The sequence below is a fragment of the Scomber scombrus genome, chromosome 7 (genome assembly GCF_963691925.1).
Source record: "Scomber scombrus chromosome 7, fScoSco1.1, whole genome shotgun sequence".
In the NCBI taxonomy this organism is placed as follows: Eukaryota; Metazoa; Chordata; class Actinopteri; order Scombriformes; family Scombridae; genus Scomber; species Scomber scombrus.
This window is the reverse complement of record NC_084976.1, coordinates 312,121-332,783: the sequence shown is the minus strand read 5'-3', so window position 1 is coordinate 332,783 and position 20,663 is coordinate 312,121. Positions and strand designations below refer to the sequence as shown.

General features: G+C 38.8%; 1 protein-coding gene across 1 annotated transcript in view; it reads right to left on the bottom strand.

The window, feature by feature from the left end:
• dyrk1b (dual-specificity tyrosine-(Y)-phosphorylation regulated kinase 1B) overlaps positions 1-20,648 on the bottom strand; it is an 82,943-nt gene extending 62,295 nt beyond the window's left edge. The window contains exon 1 of the mRNA XM_062422290.1: positions 19,982-20,648. The gene's annotated coding sequence lies outside the window, so the exon portion shown is untranslated. The remainder of the gene's footprint in view (positions 1-19,981) is intronic.
• Positions 20,649-20,663: the final 15 nt, after the last annotated feature.

Here is a 20,663-nt window from a genome sequence, read left to right as displayed (position 1 = left end):
ACCGGCAAGTCCTCTTAAAACATTTTTATATAAATTCTGACTTCATATAACTGGACTACATGCCAGTAAACAAAAAATGTCTTCAGAGGAAGTTTATCTGATAGTGATGTAGCTGAATTCAATGCCATGTCTCAATACAACAGAGGACTCTTAGTCTAACCTTATTTATTCATCAAGTCCTCTCTGACTACACATTATCAGTTGTTGCATCAGTCGCCTTTTTCACCTTGTATATCACTGCCGTCACAATTATTTGGGATTTTAAAGAAACTTCACACACTCAGCTGCCGTGACATTTTGCTATAGTATGTAGCGATGGCTAAAATCACCTAGACATCAAGGTCATGCATGTGAGACCAAAGACAAGACTAGATTAAAGCTCAACATGCACACTCGCCACCAGCTGGACAGGAGTGTGAATAACTTAAAGTTACAGTGGATCACCCCTCAGTATAATGACAGCCTTCATATTTTTCTGACATAGTTTTAAAAATTTAATTACGGAAAATATTCGGTTAAAACAACCTCTGATTCGATGTATTAGAGGAAAAGTTCATTACCCCTTTCCCTGAAAAGAGACCAATTTATCCCCAGACAACCCTGTCAGATGTTTTAACCATATACAGATGTATACCTTCCCCTCCCTTCTTGAGAAAGTAATCGCTAATCACTTGTGTGACTTTCTACATAAAAATACTTTGAGGATTTCCAGTCAGATTAAGAGCTCATCATAGCAGAGACATTGCACCAGACAAAGGACTTCTTTCATGTTCTTCATGTCTTATTAGATTTAGTGCTGTATTTGACACCATTGACCATCACATCTTATTGAAGAGACTGGGACATTTAATTGACATTAAAGGAACTGCATTAAGCTTGTCCAAATCCTATTAATGTTAAAGATGACTCCTCCATGCACAGTTAGACATGGAGTTCTGCAAGGTTCAGTGCTTAGACCAATACTATTCATCTTATATGCTTACTTTACGTAATACTATTCGGAAACACCAAATACATTTTAACTTTTATGCAGATGATATCAGATTATACTTAGCAATGAGGTCAGATGAAACTGTACTCCAAGTTATGTTGCTTGGTTTATAACACCTTAGAAACACATTATTTTATGATATAACTACTCTGGATGGCATTACTCTGGCCTCCAGCACCACTGTAAGAAATGTAGGAGTTATATTTGATCAGGATTTGTCCTTCAATTCCCACATAAAAGAAAGTTCAAGGACTGCATTTTTTTCACCCATGTAACACTGCAAAAGTCAGGCACACCATGTGTGCAATATGCAGAAAAACTAATCCATGCATTTGTACTTCTAGGCTGGATTATTACAATTTATCATTATCAGGCTGTCCTAACAAGTTTCTAAAGACTCTCCAACTGGTCCAGAATGCAGCTGCACGCATACTAACAAAAACTCGAAAGAGAGATCATATTACTCCTATTTTAGCTTCACTGCATTGGCTTCCCGTAAAATCCAGAATAGAATTTAAAATCCTTCTCCTCACTTTTAAAGCTCTTTATGGTCAGACACTATCTTATCTATAAGAGCTCATAGTACCATATTACCCCACTAGAACACTGCGCTCCCAGAGTGCAGGCCAACTTGGGCTTGCTAGGCTAAAGGTATAGTGGGAGGCAGAGCCTTCAGTTATCAGGCTCCTCTCCTGTGGAACCATCTCCCAGATTCAGCCCAGGAGACAGACATCCTCTCTATGTTTAAGAGTAGGCTTAAAACTTTCCTAGATGATTAAGCTTGCAGTTGGGGCCTGCTAGGCTTGCCTTGGACCAGCCCTTAGTTATGCTGCTATAGGCTTAGACTCCTCATGATGTACTGAGCCTCTCTCTCCTCCTCCTCTCCATATGCACATATTTATGTACCATTAATGCATATTACTTACTTGGCTTCCAGAGTTTTTGTGCTTTCTCATCAAACAGGTTCCTGTGGGTTAGGGTCATGAACCCCCTAGTTATAGCATGTGCATCCATGTACTGTGGCAGACACCCCTGGTCTGACACCTACACCTGCCATTATTATTATTAGTCATGCTTAAATAAAGAGTGATTGATTGATTGATTCCTTGCTGCTGTTGTCAAATGCTGCTCATGGGGGAATGATGAGTCTCTGTAAAACAAGTGTATGGTCTCGACCTAAATAGGCTTTTTTTTCCTTCTTCAAGAAAAAACAGAATATAGCAATACAGCATTTGATTCACATTGTTGTTCTACTTAAATGAAATCCTCACTACTGGAAACACAGCATCATTTTGACAACACCAACAATACCCAAAGAGTAGCATATTCCGTAACAATATGTACACAATCTACAGTTTAAACACACAACGAGCAATGTCAACTGTTCTCATCACTTACGTAAGTGTGTGTGTGTGTGCGTGTGTGTGTGTAGGTGCACGGACAAAAACAAAATGGTTGACTAAAGATGGTGGCTGGGACTGAATTAAGTGTAAACCAAGGACAATTACAGGATAGCAGAATCAAAGATGGTTGCTGGGGCTGTGTGACAAGTGAGTGGACAGAGAAACTGACCAAGACAAAATGGGAGACTCAGTCCATGTGTGTATGAGAATATATGTTTAAGGCCAATTCCTGTAGGACGCTGTGTAAGTTTAGAAAGGAGGGTAGTTCCTGGGTGTAACTCCTTTTTGTATAAATCCATGTTTGAAGCAACTTAGCAGTGTAGCTATTCAATAACCCAACTGCGAAAGGACAACACAACAACAAAGCGCAGTGAACAATTGAATTAATACAATACATTTTAACAATCATGTGCCTAGCCATATGCTGTTGCTAAGCTATGCTATGTCCAGTTTAATATTACCATGTCATGGAAAGAGAGAGGTGCTTAGGCTTTGCTGCTTTGTTGAGATGGTGATGCTTTTGGTTATGGGTGAGCTAGGCTGGTGACCGTTGCGGCTCCAATGCTGAAGTGCAATCTTCTGTGTAGTCAGTGGTCCGGTCACACAGGTTGCCCCTGTGGCCTGTGGAGTTAGCTGGCAAACTCTGTGTCACAGGAGATTGTAGGAGCTTGCAGTGCTGCTTTTGTAGCCACTGAAATAACTTGAATCAGACAGGTCCTTGCACCACTGCCATGAAGAAAATAAGTCTGTGCATCTGCATTCACCAGACTCAACATGAGAGGAGAGAGCTGAGGAAAGCAAACCAGCAGTGAAGAGAAGAGAGGCTTTTAAATGACTTAATGACCTCATGAGTCATAGGTCACACTGACCAATGGTGGAGGTCTGAGAACTTGAAGAATTTTGGTAAGTTGGATTTGTTCATTGGTAAAAGGCCTTACATTCCTGCAGTCTAGATTAGTGTAACAGTTTGCAAATGAAACTGAAATTACAGTATGCAACTATTTATATTAAACAACAGAAAATACAAACCACCCCTCTTACTACATCTTCCTTTGTGACATGGTGTCCACATTTTCTATCAGGCCCAAAGCATTTTGTGTGTGTGTGTGTGTGTGTGTGTGAATATATATATGTGTGTGTATATACATATCAATAAGCCTGAAAAAAGGTTTTTTTTAAACTTCAAATATTATCACTGAAAATGATTTATTTGTGTTGTTGTGACTCTTGACTTTCCAAATATATATATATGTTCTTTTAGATGTTGTATCGAAATATGCATTTATTCACCAATTTGTTATATCAGTGCATAAAATTGTCATATGGTGTGACGTGAAAGCAATTTTATATAAAATAGAAATGGGGTACTTCTTGCTTTTTTAATTCACTTTACCATATATTTATTTTAATCATGATTGCTTTGATATTTAACATTTCCTTATTAAAATTTGCTATATTTTTGATTATTTTTCTAAATCATCATGCAGAGGAGGACATCGCTCCTCAGTCTTTTCTAAATATTTTACATTCATTCTGTTAAACTCTAACAAAAGTCTTGAGACTGTTGCTGATACTATTTCCCTTGTGTCCTATTGTGGATGTCACACCAAATGACATGAGTGTCACGCTATATAATGAACTGCACCACACCATAATTTGTCAATGCAAAAAAGTGTATTGTATGCATTTAACATTCAAACAAAAACAGTTGAAGATATATCTTTTTTGATATATCGGATTTTGGGCCCAGGCTACACAGGAATTCCAAATGCTAAACTAAAATCATAAAACAATAATATCTTTCGAATAACCTTAATGGTCCAGTAAAAACACCAAATAAAATGATGTGTATTTAGCATGAATTAACATTTAAAATCCCTTGATGAGTTGAATGTGAATAGTATATGATGAAATCCTATCATTTCTTTAAAACAAAAAGCTTTCAAAATGTGAAGAAACTCAAAAGTTTCAGCATGAATGTTATCATGAATGAACATTTAAAAAATGTGAGGTGAGGGTGTGATGGGTTATAACAACAATTTTTAGAAGTAAAACAGTAAAAACAATTTATTGTAGCTAATAGATGAGTGTTTTAAACTGCGTTAAGGAGATTTGCAGAAATTCATAGTATCAGTATTTACAGTTAAAAAATTACAATGTAAAATTCACACTCAATTTGATATTTGTATATAGTAGTTCACATGTGAGTTTAGAACTTCAGTGTGTCTGGTGTGTCCTATTCACCAGTAAAATACAGAGAGGTTGGATCTGGATATGATCATAGGTATGTAAAAGGCTGGCTACACTAAGAACAATAACTGTAACTGTGAATATAATGAGATAGGTGCTGATTCAGTGTGTTGATCAGAAGTATTTCAGCAGCAGCAGATGTTGAAGCGTGATGAGTAAAAGCGCTCAGATGAGCAGCTTTTATTAAACTGTAGCAGCGACATACAGTATGAACACAGATCTGAAGAATAAAATATTCACTAACTTTGTTGTTTTTCCACTGGATGGAACAGAGGATGATACTTTGTTTGACTCTGAGGACAGTGAGCTTGGTGAGCCTTCCAGTGCACAGTGACAGCTCTGATGAAGAATTTTTGGGACTCAGTAAGGATGCAGCTATACACTATATCAAATATGTAAAGTTATCATGTTCTTTTAAAAGGTTTAATTGAAACCCAGCCTAATTGAACCTGGTCTCAGTTAATATACCGCTCCAGTTCAGTTAAGCAGATTATTACCAGACCATTAACCATCAACCCAACACACTGTTTCAGGTGTTATATGTGGCCATTGAAAACACCAAATGATGTGTGTTTTGATTGTGTTTCAAATAAAAAGTAAATTGAGAAAGTTGTGGAATATAAACATATGTGTTTATGAATAAATATCTACCGGTGCATTCAAATAAACCAGTATTTAATAGAAAAGCATTTTCTCAGCAGGCACCCCCCAAAAATGCGATTTATAAACCGTTTTTTACGGTATTTACTTTTTCCTGCTTTCCCTTAGGACTTCCTCTGTCCTTACAGGGTCTACATTCAGTCTTTCCCTGTACTTGCATGTCCTCTCCTTGCTGGACATATCTGCCTCTCACTGACAAGAAATGTAGGAATAGGGTCTTTTAATATGCACAGCATGGAAAACATGGTAAAATATGGTCACATGAAATATAAAATTGGAAAGAGAAATGATAATCATATACATAATGTTTTTTTCCATCAAACTTTTTAAATATATATGTTTTTTATATTTATTTATATAAATATTCATGTAAAATAAAGTATATGTCATATGGTGTGACAGATGAGTCATATGGTGTGACTTGGAAAAACTGTCACACCATATGACACAGTGTCACACTATATGACATTTTGATCAGTTAAGCTAATATATTGGCCAACTAAAAACAGCTAGCCTATACTTATCATGTAATTAGCCACATGTCAGCAATGATTCTTAAATATTAATGTCAAATTAAGTCAAATTTGTGAAAACTTTAAAAAAAAAAAAAAAAAGAAGCAAATAATGTCACGCCATAAGACACGAAACATTGACCACTATTGATGATGTCAGACACAGAGCTTTTTAACAAAAAAACTAAAAAGCACAACTCACTTCTTGACCTTGCAAACCACTCCAGAGATGTTACTGTAACTTCCTGGTTGAGCATGGTCCTGTTCATCATTAAGATGTCCAAATTATTGCCAGTTCAAAATAACCATTATAGTGTCACGCCATATGACGCCCATTTTACGGACAAAATGTAATTGGTCAGAACTTGGCCATTGAAAACACCAAAACACCAATTTATTTTTATATTTACACACCATGTGACATTTTTGATGTTTGGATCAAAATTCTAAGTAGAAATCTTAATACACCACCAACAACTTTGGTGTAATTGTACTATATGTTTGTTTGTTTGTTTTTTTGGGGGGGGGGGGGGTTACACTTAATTTCTCATATTTTTAGACTTGATGACATCATCAAGGCAAGAGCGCAATACAGATTAAAAAAAAAAAAACTTAAGTAGTTTAACACTAACCAACACTCATGTATCAAGGAAAGTTTTAAATTAGTGCCTCAGTTGAATTAACATTATTTTACACACACTGACAGCTGAACACAGGCGGGGGTCTGGGATTCCCCCCAGAGAAACACGTCATCAGGAGGGATTCCCACCTGACCGGCCATAACTGACGAAGGAAAAGATCATAACAATATAAAGAGCTGTCACATGAAGACCATCGTGCATGCTCCATAATACATTCATTCCTGTGCTACTTTGTTTTTCTGCGTCAGTTATTTTTTTTATATGCGTTTTTATTTACAGCTGCTGCACGTCTCCTGTTCAAACGGACCAATGTGCCTCACAATGCTGCAAACCCAACTCTGAAATAAAACCTGTATATATATATATATATATATATATATATATATATATATATATATATATATATATATATATATATATATATATAGACACATATACACATACATATAATGTAGCCTATTTCAATAAGCACATTGCAGGATAAAAGAGAAAAACACTGAGGGAAACAGTTTTCTGATGCTGCTCAAATCCGCCTGTGGCACGTGGAATAATAATACAGACATCCCAACTCTCCCGGAAGTTCCGGGAGTCTCCCGCATATTGATAGTGGCTCCCTGACGCCCGCAATTGAAATCCAATCTCCCGGAATTATTAAACTGCTTATTAGACCAATCCATTTTTTAAACTTATCATCCTGTCTTATGCACATAAAAATAAAACTCTGTGAAAGAGGCAATTTGAAGTTGCTGAGGAGATTCTTCTCATAAAACCTTTCCCTTTGCAATGACACTGGGGTAAAATAATTGAACAGCTCTCGTACAACCAAAATAATAAGAAGAGCACTTTATCCCCATATTTTATATTTTCATTGATTCCAACTGCATGGATAAATAAATGAATATCACGCAAAACAGTAAACAGTATGTGAGCTACTTTTCATGGCAGACATTTTGACTTGTCAAAGTAGGCAAAGCGCAGGTGATATTAATACCATTAATACTGGCTGCATTCCATTTAGTTGAGTCAGTTCCAGGGCTTGGTAATGTGCAAGCTCACTTACTGACATGGCTTACTGGAACACTTAATGGAATGGAGGCACTTTTAATGTTATTATTTACAGCTGTGCTTTTCTTGCTTTGACAAGTCAAAATGTCTGCTGTGAAAAGGGTCAAAAAGGATTGAAGAGTCCAAACTTAATGTTCTGTCATTCAATGGGTGAGCATGGTTGAACATTGTTAACAAAGGCAGCAGAATTTGCTCTCTAATAATGTTAAGTGATTAAATTGATGTGAAATGTATCACTGTACACAAGGTGGTCATCAATTAAGCAAAATATGATTTATTATTTATGAGTAGGCTTGTTTTAAATAAACTGCACTTTGTCTGGAAAGGGGATGGGATCAGGGATCATTTATGGGTTTTTGTCACTGCTCACTGCAGTCAAGTCAGACAGTTGCTAGCAGCCTTTCAATAATGTACGAGAAGTCACGGAAATATTACATCTGATATTAGACCAATCTACTTATGCTTGTAACTACTCAATCACTGACTCTTGATAACGTATAACTATTTAAATGACCTGGAAATTTGGGATTGTCAAAACAGCATTTATTCTGTAATCTCAAATACTGGGCCTAGCAACAAGTTCCTCAAATGTTATGCTGTCTGCTGACAGGCATGAGGAGATCAAACAGCAGGCATGTAATCATCCACTGAGGGGGAAACACCTTGTGCCCGCCAAAGGGAATTTCTGCCTGTGTGTGTGGATTAAATGACTTACAAGAGTAGGGGTACACGTGTTTGTTGCCCTTGAAAAGGGAGGAAGATGGTGCACCTATGGTTGGTTGGGCTTCGTGCTCACTGTATCACTTACTAATTCAGCTAATTTTCCACTCTCCGTTAAAAGTCTCTCCGCCAACCTTGTAAGGACAAACCAACAAAAGTCTGTATATGCCAAGAAGCATAAGATTGATGTGCATAATGAGGAGGCTGGGCTGCTGCGTGACTGCAAACCATGCTGCAAACCACTGTTTTGAGTAAAGGCTGTGGGTGCCAAGGCTGCCTGCTGGAATACTGCAGTCCTTACAGCTGACAGCGCCTGCTATAAGCTACTAAAGAAAGCTTCTGTTAATGTAAGAACATTTCAAGCACATGCACTGAGGGGGGGCACCTAAACATTAGAAGTTGCATTCCCAAATGTGATGAGATCAGAAATGTTTTACTAATATGATGGATGTCCCTGAATATAAGCTTTTAGAAGTGATGGAGATCTGGGTAGAAGAGGGGCCGTGCTGACATATATAAAAAGACTCTTCTAAGTCTGAAAACGTTTCACTATAACAATTGAAAGCTTGTGTATAAATGATTCACTATCCCCACATATGAAATTAAATATATTAGCAATGTATAACCCTCCCTCAGGTCGTGCTGTAACATTCTATGGGAATCTAGTAGAATTGTTTAAAGAAGAGGTCACTAATAGGCGGACCGCGGTCCAGATCCGGACCCAGAAGCCGTCCTATCCGGACCCGGACCTGTACCTGATGAAATATTGAGGATTGTAAAATTTTGTCTGAGCGTATCTATTTTAACGGGTGCAGCTTCTCCAGCTATTATGGTAAAAGTGGAGCGGCCCTCGGAAACTCACAGACCACTGTGTATAGAAAATCTTATGATATGACGCTAATCAGCCAATCAAATCCATGCATACGGACTTGCAGAGAGACTCGACTGTCAGTGAGATACACACGGAGAAAGGAATTCATATGTGTTGAGATGTTTTGTTATAAAGTTATTAGATGTGAAATAAAGTTTATGGTATAAAGGGATTCTTTTTTATTTTTCAAAAACTAAACTTTATTTAAGAAGCACAATCAAAAGCTTTCTGTAATGCACTTTATTTTAAAATGCCACTTTATTTGATTTAAGAAAATATTTGTTTTATTTTATTATTTATTTGAATCCCACAAGTTCAGTGTAAATACTAATAAATGAATTCCAGTGTATTTATTTGACAGTCTACAATCTAGCCACCTAGACACAGACGCTGATGGAACTACAATGCTACTTTGAGGTACTGAAAAATACAAGACATTATGATTTTCGACCCCATTTTGTCTGAAAAGGAGCCTGAAACCTGACGTATTTTCTCAGCTAAATAATAAGTGTCACAGACAAATATGAACTTAAAGCTGGGGAAGACATTACATCTGATGATGTACAAGTTGCTAACAAATTTGATGATTTCTTCCTTCAATCTGTTTTTATTTTTAAAGATTTTTTCAGCATAGACGCCTTTATTCAGCAGTAGACAAACAGGAAACATGGGAGAGAGAGGGGTGTGTGACATGCAGCAAAAGACCTCCGATCGGGATTCGAACCAGGGTCGGCTGCGTATATGGCATGCGCTCTAACCACTCAACCACCTAGGCGCCGTCTTCAATCTGTTTAAGGAAAGTTGACCATTCAGTTGTACGCCTTAAAATTCAGTCCACCTTAGGGGAACCTGGTCAAGTTAGACTTTTCTTGGTCTTGAGAAGCTTCAGCATTTATTAACTGACACACTAACCTGTACTGGACTGAACAAAAAAAAAAAAAAAAAGTCCTCTATGTATTCTATGCACTCTATGCTGTGCTTCTGTGCACTGCTGGTTAATGCCTACATCCTATCGGACTCAAACTTTGCTTTATGGCTCTCTCTTGACTAGATGCTTGCTTGTGTTGTATCAACTCCCAGATGTGTCACTTTGGATAAAACTGTACTGTGCATTTACTGCCAGACTGACAACTTATTAACCTTTTTTATCTGATCCGCTCACATTCACTATCACTTTTCTGCTGCTTGCTCTTACTCACTCAACCGCAGACTTGCTATTCACATTTATTAAACGCTGTTCTAAAGGAGCGACACTATTGTGTTATAACAGTACCTCTCAGGAAATGAGGAGAGGGAGAATGCTGGGACTTGATGCACTAGTCAATGAGTCAAAACAATTCAACAATAATGTATGGTGTTATCGTGCTTACACAGTGAGCAAGTGAAAATTATTAGTAGCCCATTGTAATCGAGTTAAAATTTAGTAGTGGCGCTCATAATTTGAATATAGGAGAAGCCCTGTATATCATTATTTGGACAAACACACACCACTTTTTCGTTGATCCGTTCATTTGTGATTTGGCTCTGCACTAGGGATACGAAATGTTACGTTTTTATTGATACCAATGCCATCATCGATTCTGTGTACTGAATTCTTACTGGCGATCAGTTTTCTATCGATCATTCCCACGTCAGGTCTTCTTTTTATAATGTCACGGTTGGATCATTAACCTTGTTGCAGCTTCTACCTGCTGAGAAGATCTCAGTCAGAAGTAAGAGATGAGGAGAGGAGCAGGTTAACCTCAGGTCTCTACACTGAAAGCCTGAAGTAGGAGGAGCGGAGGAATCTAGCGCAGCTATGGAAGCCTAATGATGCAAAAAGTAAAATGAGTCACACTACCAAATTATAACACTATTTATGTTGTTCTACTTGTGTATTTATGTGATACAGGATTTGTGCAATTTACTTTTATTTCTGTTTTTTTTATTAGCAATATTTTATAATTTGTGATAATTGGATTCTTTATATATTAAAATGTTTTCTACTCTTTATAAATTAACTTTTTGGTATTTGTGATTGTATCAAATTTTTGTACATATGATTGTTATTTCCATTAATACCAAAATTCTCCAATTATAAAATATGATGGGCCCTATGGGCATATGATAATTATATATTTAGAAAGTAGAACAGAAGTGATTCATTACAAGATTAGTTAAAACATTTCAAAATGCATCTGCATTATTTCCATTTTGTGAATTTCAAATAAAAGAAAAGTCATGCATTTCCTCATTGAAGTTTTTTTTAAAATATAGTTAAAATCTCGTCTCGATCTCGTGAACCCAATATCGTGTCTCGTCTTGTCTCGTGAGTGGAGTGTATCTTCACACCCCTAATACATACAGTCAAACCCGAAATTATTCATACCCCTGGCAAATTTTGACTTAAAGTTACTTTTATTCAACCAGCAAGTTGTTTTTTGACCGGAAATGACACCGGTGCCTCCCAGAAGATAATAAGACAATGTACAAGAAGCATCATTGTGGAAAAAATTATTTCTCAGCTTTTATTTACATTTGAACAAAAAGTGGCATGTCCAAAATTATTCATACCCTTTGTAAACTGTCACAGTCTATGGGAAAATCCAAAGTTCTATACCATTCCAAATAGTCCAAGCTGTTCTAAAGCATCCTAATTACCCTGATTCATTGTTTTAATCAACTCAACAGCTGAAAAAAAAGCAGCTCTCTGCAGTTAGTTTGTGGACAGTCATGGCTAAGACAAAGGAGCTCACTGATGATCTGTGGCTGCGCATTGTGGCTGCTCACAAGTCAAAAAAGGGCTATAAGGCCATATCTAAATGTTTACAAGTTCCAGTGGCTACAGTGCAAAGTATTATTAAAAAATACAATACGTTCCGCACCGTGGAAAATCTCAGAGGACGGGTGCCAAAAGTGACACCTGTGCTGGCAAGGAGGATAGTGAGAGAGGTGAAAAGGAATCCAAGGATCACCACCAAGGCCATCCTGGTGAATCTGGGCTCTGCTGGTGGCAACGTCTCAAGGCAGACAGTCCGACGGACACTCCACACTGCTGGGTTCCACGGACGCAGACCAAGGAGGACGCTACTTCTCCAGATAAGGCACACAAAAGCCTGCTTGGCCTTTGCAAATGCTAATCTGGACAAAGAAGACTTCTGGTCTTCTGTTTTATGGTCAGATGAAACAAAAATTGAATTGTTTGGCCACAATGATGTATCCTTCATTTGGCGTAAAAAAGGAGAAGCCTTCAACCCTAAGAACACCATCCCCACTGTCAAACATGGTGGTGGGAACCTAATGCTTTTGGGCTGTTTTTCAGTCAATGGACAAGGGAGCCTAATCACAGTAAACGGTACCATGAAAAAAGAGCAATACATCATGATTCTCAACAACAACATCGGGAAGTCTGCAGAGAAACTTGGCCTTGGGCACCAGTGGACATTTCAGCACGACAACGACCCAAAACACACAGCAAAAGTGGTGAAGAAATGGTTAGCGGACAAAAACATTAACGTTTTGCAGTGACCCAGCCAGAGTCCTGACTTGAATCCAATTGAGAATCTGTGGAGGGAACTAACGATCAGGGTGATGGCAAGGAGACCCTCCAACCTGAGAAATATTTTTTCCCCCACAATGCCTCTTGTACATCGTCTTATTTCTTATGTTTTTTACCAAAAAAAATTATGTGTGCAAATTATATAATTAAGGTATACATTTTTAGTAATTGTACACACACTTACTAGAAATGTATATATATATACATACACACACACACATATATATACACATATATACACACTCACATATATATACACATTTATATACATATACACATTTATATACATATATACATACACAGATGTTGATGTTTAAAGTGGGTGACAGTTCAAGTAGTAGAAGCAGAAGTGGCAATCCCTGTGAGCAAAAAGGCTTAGACTACTCTTAATATTAAGTTTCCAATGTTTTATTCTACCTTCAGTCCAAGCAGACGTCAGCTGGTGACTACTAGATTTCTTTATATGAACATCTTCCCCACACAGCCCACAAGTCCTCTGCACCACTAACATCATGGTTTTCCAGTTTTTTTTATACACAGCACAGTAAAGTAAAATAAGTTGTTTACCTGTTGGATGTGTGCTGGTCGTCTGAAGTTCTTCATCAAACATTATCATCACTGGGGCTGTACTATACCTCCCTGCATTATACACTCAACAAACATCTCCAATAATCTCCATATGTTGTTGTTTTGACCAGTTTTAGTGCCACTAGCTAAGCGCAGCTAATTCAGTGAGGGACACATTTCACTTCCTGTACATTCTTCACAATCAAAGCCTCGTGTTATTTAATCATTTAACAGCCTTTAATTTGAAGCAGTAAAGCAGGAAAACATGTTTGTGTTGACGGTGACTTCACACAACTGTGATACGATTGTTTGGCAAATCAGACCAGAGTGGGCTTAATGGGAAGGAGGACTATAAAGCCACAGCATATACTGAGGGGCTGCATAAAGGACCAGTATAAGATACATGAGGAGTTTTTTGAATTGTGAATCATGCAAAGCTACTGTAGTGGAGTCCAGAAATAAAAATCTAGAGCTGCAAATAGGGCTGTGCGAAATGAGGATATATAACATGTGACGTGAGAAAAATGTCTACGGTGTCATATTTTGCTGTGTCGTTTATATCACTGTGATGCAAATCACATTCTTGACAGCAGGATTTCTCATGCGGGTTACATTGTTAAATTACTGAATTTAGTTGTCAACAACTCTCCACCGCTGTTTGTCTCTTCTTTTCTACACACGGCCCTGCCCTCTCTGACAAAGAGCAGAGGAGAGGAGTAGCTAGTTTCTGCTGTAGTTTACTGTCATTTATGGTTGCACTACTCTCCTCTGCTCTCAGGAGAGTCTGTTCAAGGCAGGAATGCTGCTACTTTATTCTGCCTCACTCTTCTTTACAAAAGGTCCAGACACTGAATGGGGGGAAATAGTTGCTCCGCCAATAGGCGGCTACAGGACACTGTTGTTAGTAGCTGTGGTCAAGTGAGGGAAGAGAGAGAGCACTGACAGCGAGACTGCTGGTGAATCAGATCAATAAAAAGTTATTTTCTGATTGTTTCACAGTCGTCACATTCAACAGCACATATAAACTTCCCCACACATCTCTGCTCAACCCTGCAGCACTCTGCCTCAAGCCTCTGAATCCAAAACACCAATGTGCTGTGTAAAAGCATACAGCAACAGCATTATGTTGGCTTTGGTTGGTTCAGTTTAAAAAGCAAAGACTTAATGAGAGACACAGCCCTCCTGCTGCTCACAGAGAGATACAGTGAACCAGGTGAAGAACTGGAAGTGATGACAACTGAACTCATTATGTTATTGTAAGTGAATAAGTACATTTAATCTGCCTAAAGGATGGACTGACAAGGCGTTGCAGTTGGGGGGTCAGGAACCAAATATTTGTTCAATTAAAATGTGCTATATCGGGATATATATTGTTATCAGAATATGAAATGACCTATATCAGAATATGAGAGCTTGGTCATATCACCCAACCCTTGCTGCAAATGAGCATAATAAGTCCTCTTTAACGTCCTCTCTCCAGATGTGGACAGCAGCCTCTTTGCTGCAGTGTTAGCTCAACCCGTGGAAAGCCATCACTGTCCAACACGCTGAGCAGTTGCAAGGTTACCAAAGTGAAACAGATAGTTGGTTTAAGTTGTTTAAAAGTGATGTGAATCGTCACTGTCCTCAGGATTTGATAACCTGTCGATTCACATGTCAACAATCCCATTCTTTGATGCATCATGATGCATTTCGAAGCATCTCAACGTTCTATATTACTGCATAAGGGTGACAATCCGCATGACTTGATTCTGATCCTTTTGGTTTCTATATTATATACAATTTATTTTTTTACACATTTCTTAGTCCACTGAAATATTAGATGAAACATAACTGCCAGATAAGATAAATAGTCCACAGCCTTTTAATTTTAAAAAGTCAACTACATTTGAATTATTAATTTGAAAGCGTCTTACAGCCTCCTGCCTGTATGAGAACAACATGAGGCGGAGTGCTGTGCTGTTATTAACGTTATGTCTCCACCTTTTGCTCCAGGGAAAGATTTTGATGCACAAGACGTTGAGCGGGCGCAGGGTTGTTGTGGTGAGACAGTCTGAGCAGTGACTTTATTCTTCAACTCAGAGTTGGTTTAAGTTGTTTAATGCTGCAGTGTTTTGATCAGCTGGTCTTATTTGTTACTGCTGGGGTTCACTGCTCTGCTACACTGACGTTACTCTCTGAGTGATGCCATAGAAAGTTCACAACATACTTTACATTTATCTATTTGTGAAAATTAACTCTAGTGTGCACAAGCTGTAGACTGTCCGGGTGCTGCACTGCCCGCAGTTGAGTTCCACCTTTTTCTTTCTGTCAACATCATGTTATTAACTAACATTCAGAAAATTGATTTTTGACTTTTTGTGAATCAATGCAGAATCGTCCACGTCCACATCGTGATGCATCTAAGAATCTATTTTTCGCCCCCCACCCCTATTGTTTAATGCTGCAGTGTTCGTTGGCAAGCTGGCCTTGTTTGTTAACTGCTGGAGTTTGCTGCTCTGTTCATCTCTGAGTGACGGCATAGAAAGTTCACAATATACTCCCCCTTCATCTCACAAAGGTTAATATTTACTTATTAATTCAAAAAATGCAAAGACAAACAGCCAAAGGTAACTCTTAGGTTTGCATGCTGTATACAGTCCAGAGGCTGCACTGCCCTGATGGTTGAGTTCCACCTTTTTCATTCCGTTGGCATCATATGCTTGGGCGTCAATAAGGAACCAGTTCTCAACTAGAGCCGGTTCTCGATTCCCATCCCTACTCTGGTATTTAATTTATTGTAAACTTAACCTTCCTCTGATTTTAATCACCTCAGTTATCAGTCAATGCAGACAGGGAAAGAAATGTCAACACAATCATGAAAAACACTCAAATAAATAAATGTATACATAAGTATGAATGAAAATTGAAATCACAATGAACACTTAACAATTATTTTTTCACATTAAGGTGCAAAAATAAACATTAAAAAAATGCTAAACAATGGTGCATGAAGTGCTTTAAAATATGTGCAAAGTGTTAATTGTAAATATAGAAATTAAAGTAAAGCTGAGGTATACTGAACAACTAACATTAAAAAACGACTACTTTGCCACAACCTCTGTTCTTGTGAGCCATACATTGGCTTGACTATTCATTTCATAGCCCATGAGTGGGTTCTGAAAACCAGATGCCTGGAAACCACACATTTCCCCGAAGATCACGCAGGGGAATTAATAGCAGAAGGCTTGAAGGAGGCGCTAGTGTCCTGGAATCTAATTGAAGAAAAAATGGTATGCATCACCACAGACAGCAGGGCAAGTGAAGGCAACTTCCCCAAAACAACTGGACAAGGCTGCAGTGTTTTGGCCATCATATGCACTCCGTGATAGTTGAGTAGCATTGTCATTTCAACAAAAATGGCCCAACCAAACGTGAAACAGTTAAATGATTCGCTATTATGTATGTGTGTGTATATTTTTTTTGTCGAAATGACAATGCTACTCACCTATCACAGAGTGCATATGATGGCCAAAACACCGCAGCCTTGTCCAGTTGTTCAGGGAAGTCGCCTTCACTATATTTGCCCTGCTGTCTGTGGTGATGCATACCATTTTTTCTTCAATTAGATTCCAGGACACCAGTATATATATATATAGATATAGCTATAGATATAGATAGAGCTAGGTTACCAGGGAGCGAGTGAGTTTGTTCGTGCAAGCAACCTTGCTTCGCCAGTTACGTATGGCAACTCCGCTTAGACAAACTACTGATACTATAAGTTGGATAGATGTATTTCATACATGTTTCAGCTGTTGGATGTGAGTCTGCACAAAGTATCGAACATATTTTTTCTTGATATTGATTATGTGTCTATCGCGATGTATATCGCTATCGTTTTATCACCCAGCCCTAGTTAATAATATAATCAATGTAGGTGCTTAGCGAATGCTACCAAGAAACAACACTGACTCACTTTTCTGAGACAAGTATATTACCTTCTGTATGGGTATAAACAGAATACCATACTACAATCATATTTATATAAATATGATAATATAAACAGTTACTCTCAGGAAAAAGGGCAGAAGTGCACATTTTTAACATCCACCTTTGAATGAAACTCGTACATTTTATTGTATTATCAGATAAAAACTACTAATGTTTGAACTGGACTGTTCTGACATTCTCCAACTTCATTAACCACAAACCCTCATTTCTAGCCCAAATGAGGCAAATGCTAACTTTCAGTTGTATAAATTAAAATATATTTAGCGTGTGCATGAATGCATGCAAAGTCAATGGGCAGATGTGAAAAGTGGCAAATAAATACAAATCCGCACCAGTTGAAGCAAATATGCAAATGCTCGAGTTGAAATTTTGAGCTTGACTGACAGTGCTGTTATCCTGAGTTAACTCCATGACCGTAGAAAGATAGGAGCAAGAGAGAAAGAGGAAATCTAGGAAGAGGAAGAAAATAGGTGACACTGGCGTTCCTGACAAGTTATGGTATTAGCCCATCAGAGTTTTAACTGTTTTGAAATTGTTGTGTTACAGCCGTTACACACACACAGTCTGTGTTTGTTGTCACAGCTGTGCTGTCAGTCAGGGAAGAGGTCCATTTGCTGTTTGTGGCCAAACGACAGACTGCAAAATCACTCCAGTGACAAAATCAAGCCAAAAATTTGCATGAAGAGGATAGAGCGTAATCTTGGAGTGAGACAACACAATGTCTGACATTGGAGAAAAAAAGCCACTCCTAGATGCTCCACTTCCACTGTGCACCCTGGCTGGGAGTCCGCTGACAAGATTTACTTGATGGTATAATCTATTTTTCAGCTTGGTGATGCATATCCTCATGCATACTGTACTACATATTGTTAAACCACAACTTGGAAGATATCAGTATGACATTATCTTTCAACAAACACAGGTGCATTTATTAATTTTACATTTAAAATTAAAGTCTTAGGACACTGTAACAGCAGTGATACAATAAACTTCATTCTGTCCCAAAGTAAAATATGCTAACAGCTACAGATGGTAAATCTTAACTTCCATATGGGTGGTGGCGATGATGCTTAAACTGTTGTGGCAGACTGACAATAGTGTAGAAAGGGGCTAATCCCCCAGCTGGATGCAGGTGCTTTTCCCACTTATCCCTACTGGTGGCTGACTGAAACTAGGCATCAGGTTTAGCTGGAACGGGTTTCATGATGAACAGAGCTTAGTGCCTTAATGGTCAGCCAGCACAAACACAATGTTTTCACTGTATCATACATTCAGCTCACAGTCAGACATCTTTCAGTTTCAGGTTTTCATTTTAATTAAAACATGTAATTCTAATTCTGGTAATGTATAGAAAAACCTAACTTAATATCACTAATGTCTTGAGAAGCTCAATGAAACTGCAACTGCCTGGATTACAGGTCCAGCAATGACACATATGTTGTTGCCACATCTTCACTGGTCTGTGAGAGAGGTCTGATTGAAGCTTCAACCAGAGGAAACGTATCATTTTCTCCAAGTGAACATTTCCTTTATGGCTTATGGCCTTTGTGGTTAAATAATCTAGTGGTTCAGTATTACCCAGATGTTATCTGAGAAGAATGAATAAAAGCAATCAGATTAAACAGAAGTGATTTGGGAGAAAGGTCACGAGGAGTTGGTTCATTGTAATAATCAAATATGGTCACCACACAAGAAACAGAAAACGAAATTTCAAGCAAGGAGGGTGGGGAAGGAGGAGAATGCACCTTTTATGTTCCCTATTTAAACATCAGCAACAATTTCAGATCACATCTTCCGGTGAGCCACAATAGAAAGACTATATAGACCAAGATAGACAAATATAGGTGTTAAGTCATGATTCTTTCAGCTGTGTATCAGCTGCTCTCTTTAAAACACTCTTCGGTGCATGGGAGCAGCCATCTACCGGCAGCTGAGTGCCTGTCTCCCTCTACTCCGGGGTAGGGTAGGGGCTGATGCGGTAGCTAAGCTAGTGCCTAGCGTTAGCTGCCATAGCAGATGAAATGTTGCGGATCTAAAGGGGACAGTCGGGGGGAGGGGGGGGCTGGCTGGCTTCTCTGACAGCAATACCTATCACGGTCCACAAGCCACACGAGGATATAGTCACTTATTTTAGGGGACACCAAAAACGTCTCGATCATGTAGCAACATATCCATTCATCTCCCATCTCTCCTTCCGTTTTGTTCCGTCGGCATCCTCTCCCATTTGATGTCGTGCATTAACTCAAGGCAGGTCGCAATACCACAGCTACTGAAACTTGACTAGATAACGTTTTACACAGACCCCACATCAATCATCTGCCTATTTATGACAACTCACCAGATAGTTAGCCGTTACAAACGACTCAGTCACACGATAAGGTAAAAGGACAGGGGGATAATAACGCTACATTTGGAGGACATTGTATGTTAAAGAGCATAGTCCATCGTCATAGTACGCGTCTCAGTTCCTGTAGATACAACAGACAAGCTTTAGTTATTAACATGATCCACTATCAAAACCCGACGTTAACCACCTATTTAATCGACACTTCTTGTCCCATTAAGCATCTGACTACAGCGGTAACGTTAGAGGAATGGGGACACGAGGCCGGGTGATAGGGGCGACTATCTAAAAGAATGGGTAACATTGTGTTACCAAGCACTTTTGCCACTGATCGATGAAGTCTCTAGCACACATGTAACAGACAATTAAGAACCAATTAACCCCACATTCACACATGACTTTTAAAAAAACCGACCGGCTGTTTCTTACCTCAGGCGGTGTGTCGAACCAAGTTCCGTGTAGCAGCCATGTTCGGAACCCCACTCTCCCTCCGTCCACACGAACAGAGCCCCCTCCCCCGGGTCAGTCCTCCCTCTTCCACAGCAGAGATCCAAGTAATGCGATGTGGAATAGTTTGCCGACAAAATCCTGGTGATATTAGTTTCCAGTGAAATTGCGTTTTTCTTGGGAGCTCAAACAGTGGGTTCTCGATAGGGACTAATCACCGGCGAAGCACAGCTAGCCGTGCCTGAGGAGAGGTGGGCAGCCCGCCGCCTCAACTAGACACCGAACACTCAGTCCTCCGTTTAATAAACTTTACTTGATTGATTTATTTTCAAATACACACGAGGCCATACGTAACCATAGCGTGAGAGAGTTGGGTAAACAAGCCAGTCAGTCTTTTTAAATCAAACGAAAGGCAAGAAGCTAACATTAGCTAGCTAGCTATTAGCTAGCATGCTAGCTGCCTAATAAAACACTGCCATTGGAATTTGGAGGAAGACAGTCCGCAAACTGCAGGCTGCTTGGCAGGCAACGGTCAACCGACTGGCTGCTGGACAATATAAACATACGCTATGAAAAACTAAATGTATTTTAGCAGTCACAGCTAAAACTAGCTGTTTGCTGGCCAGCCCCTCCGTGATGTTAGTGTCGGTCAAAGGAGAGGGGC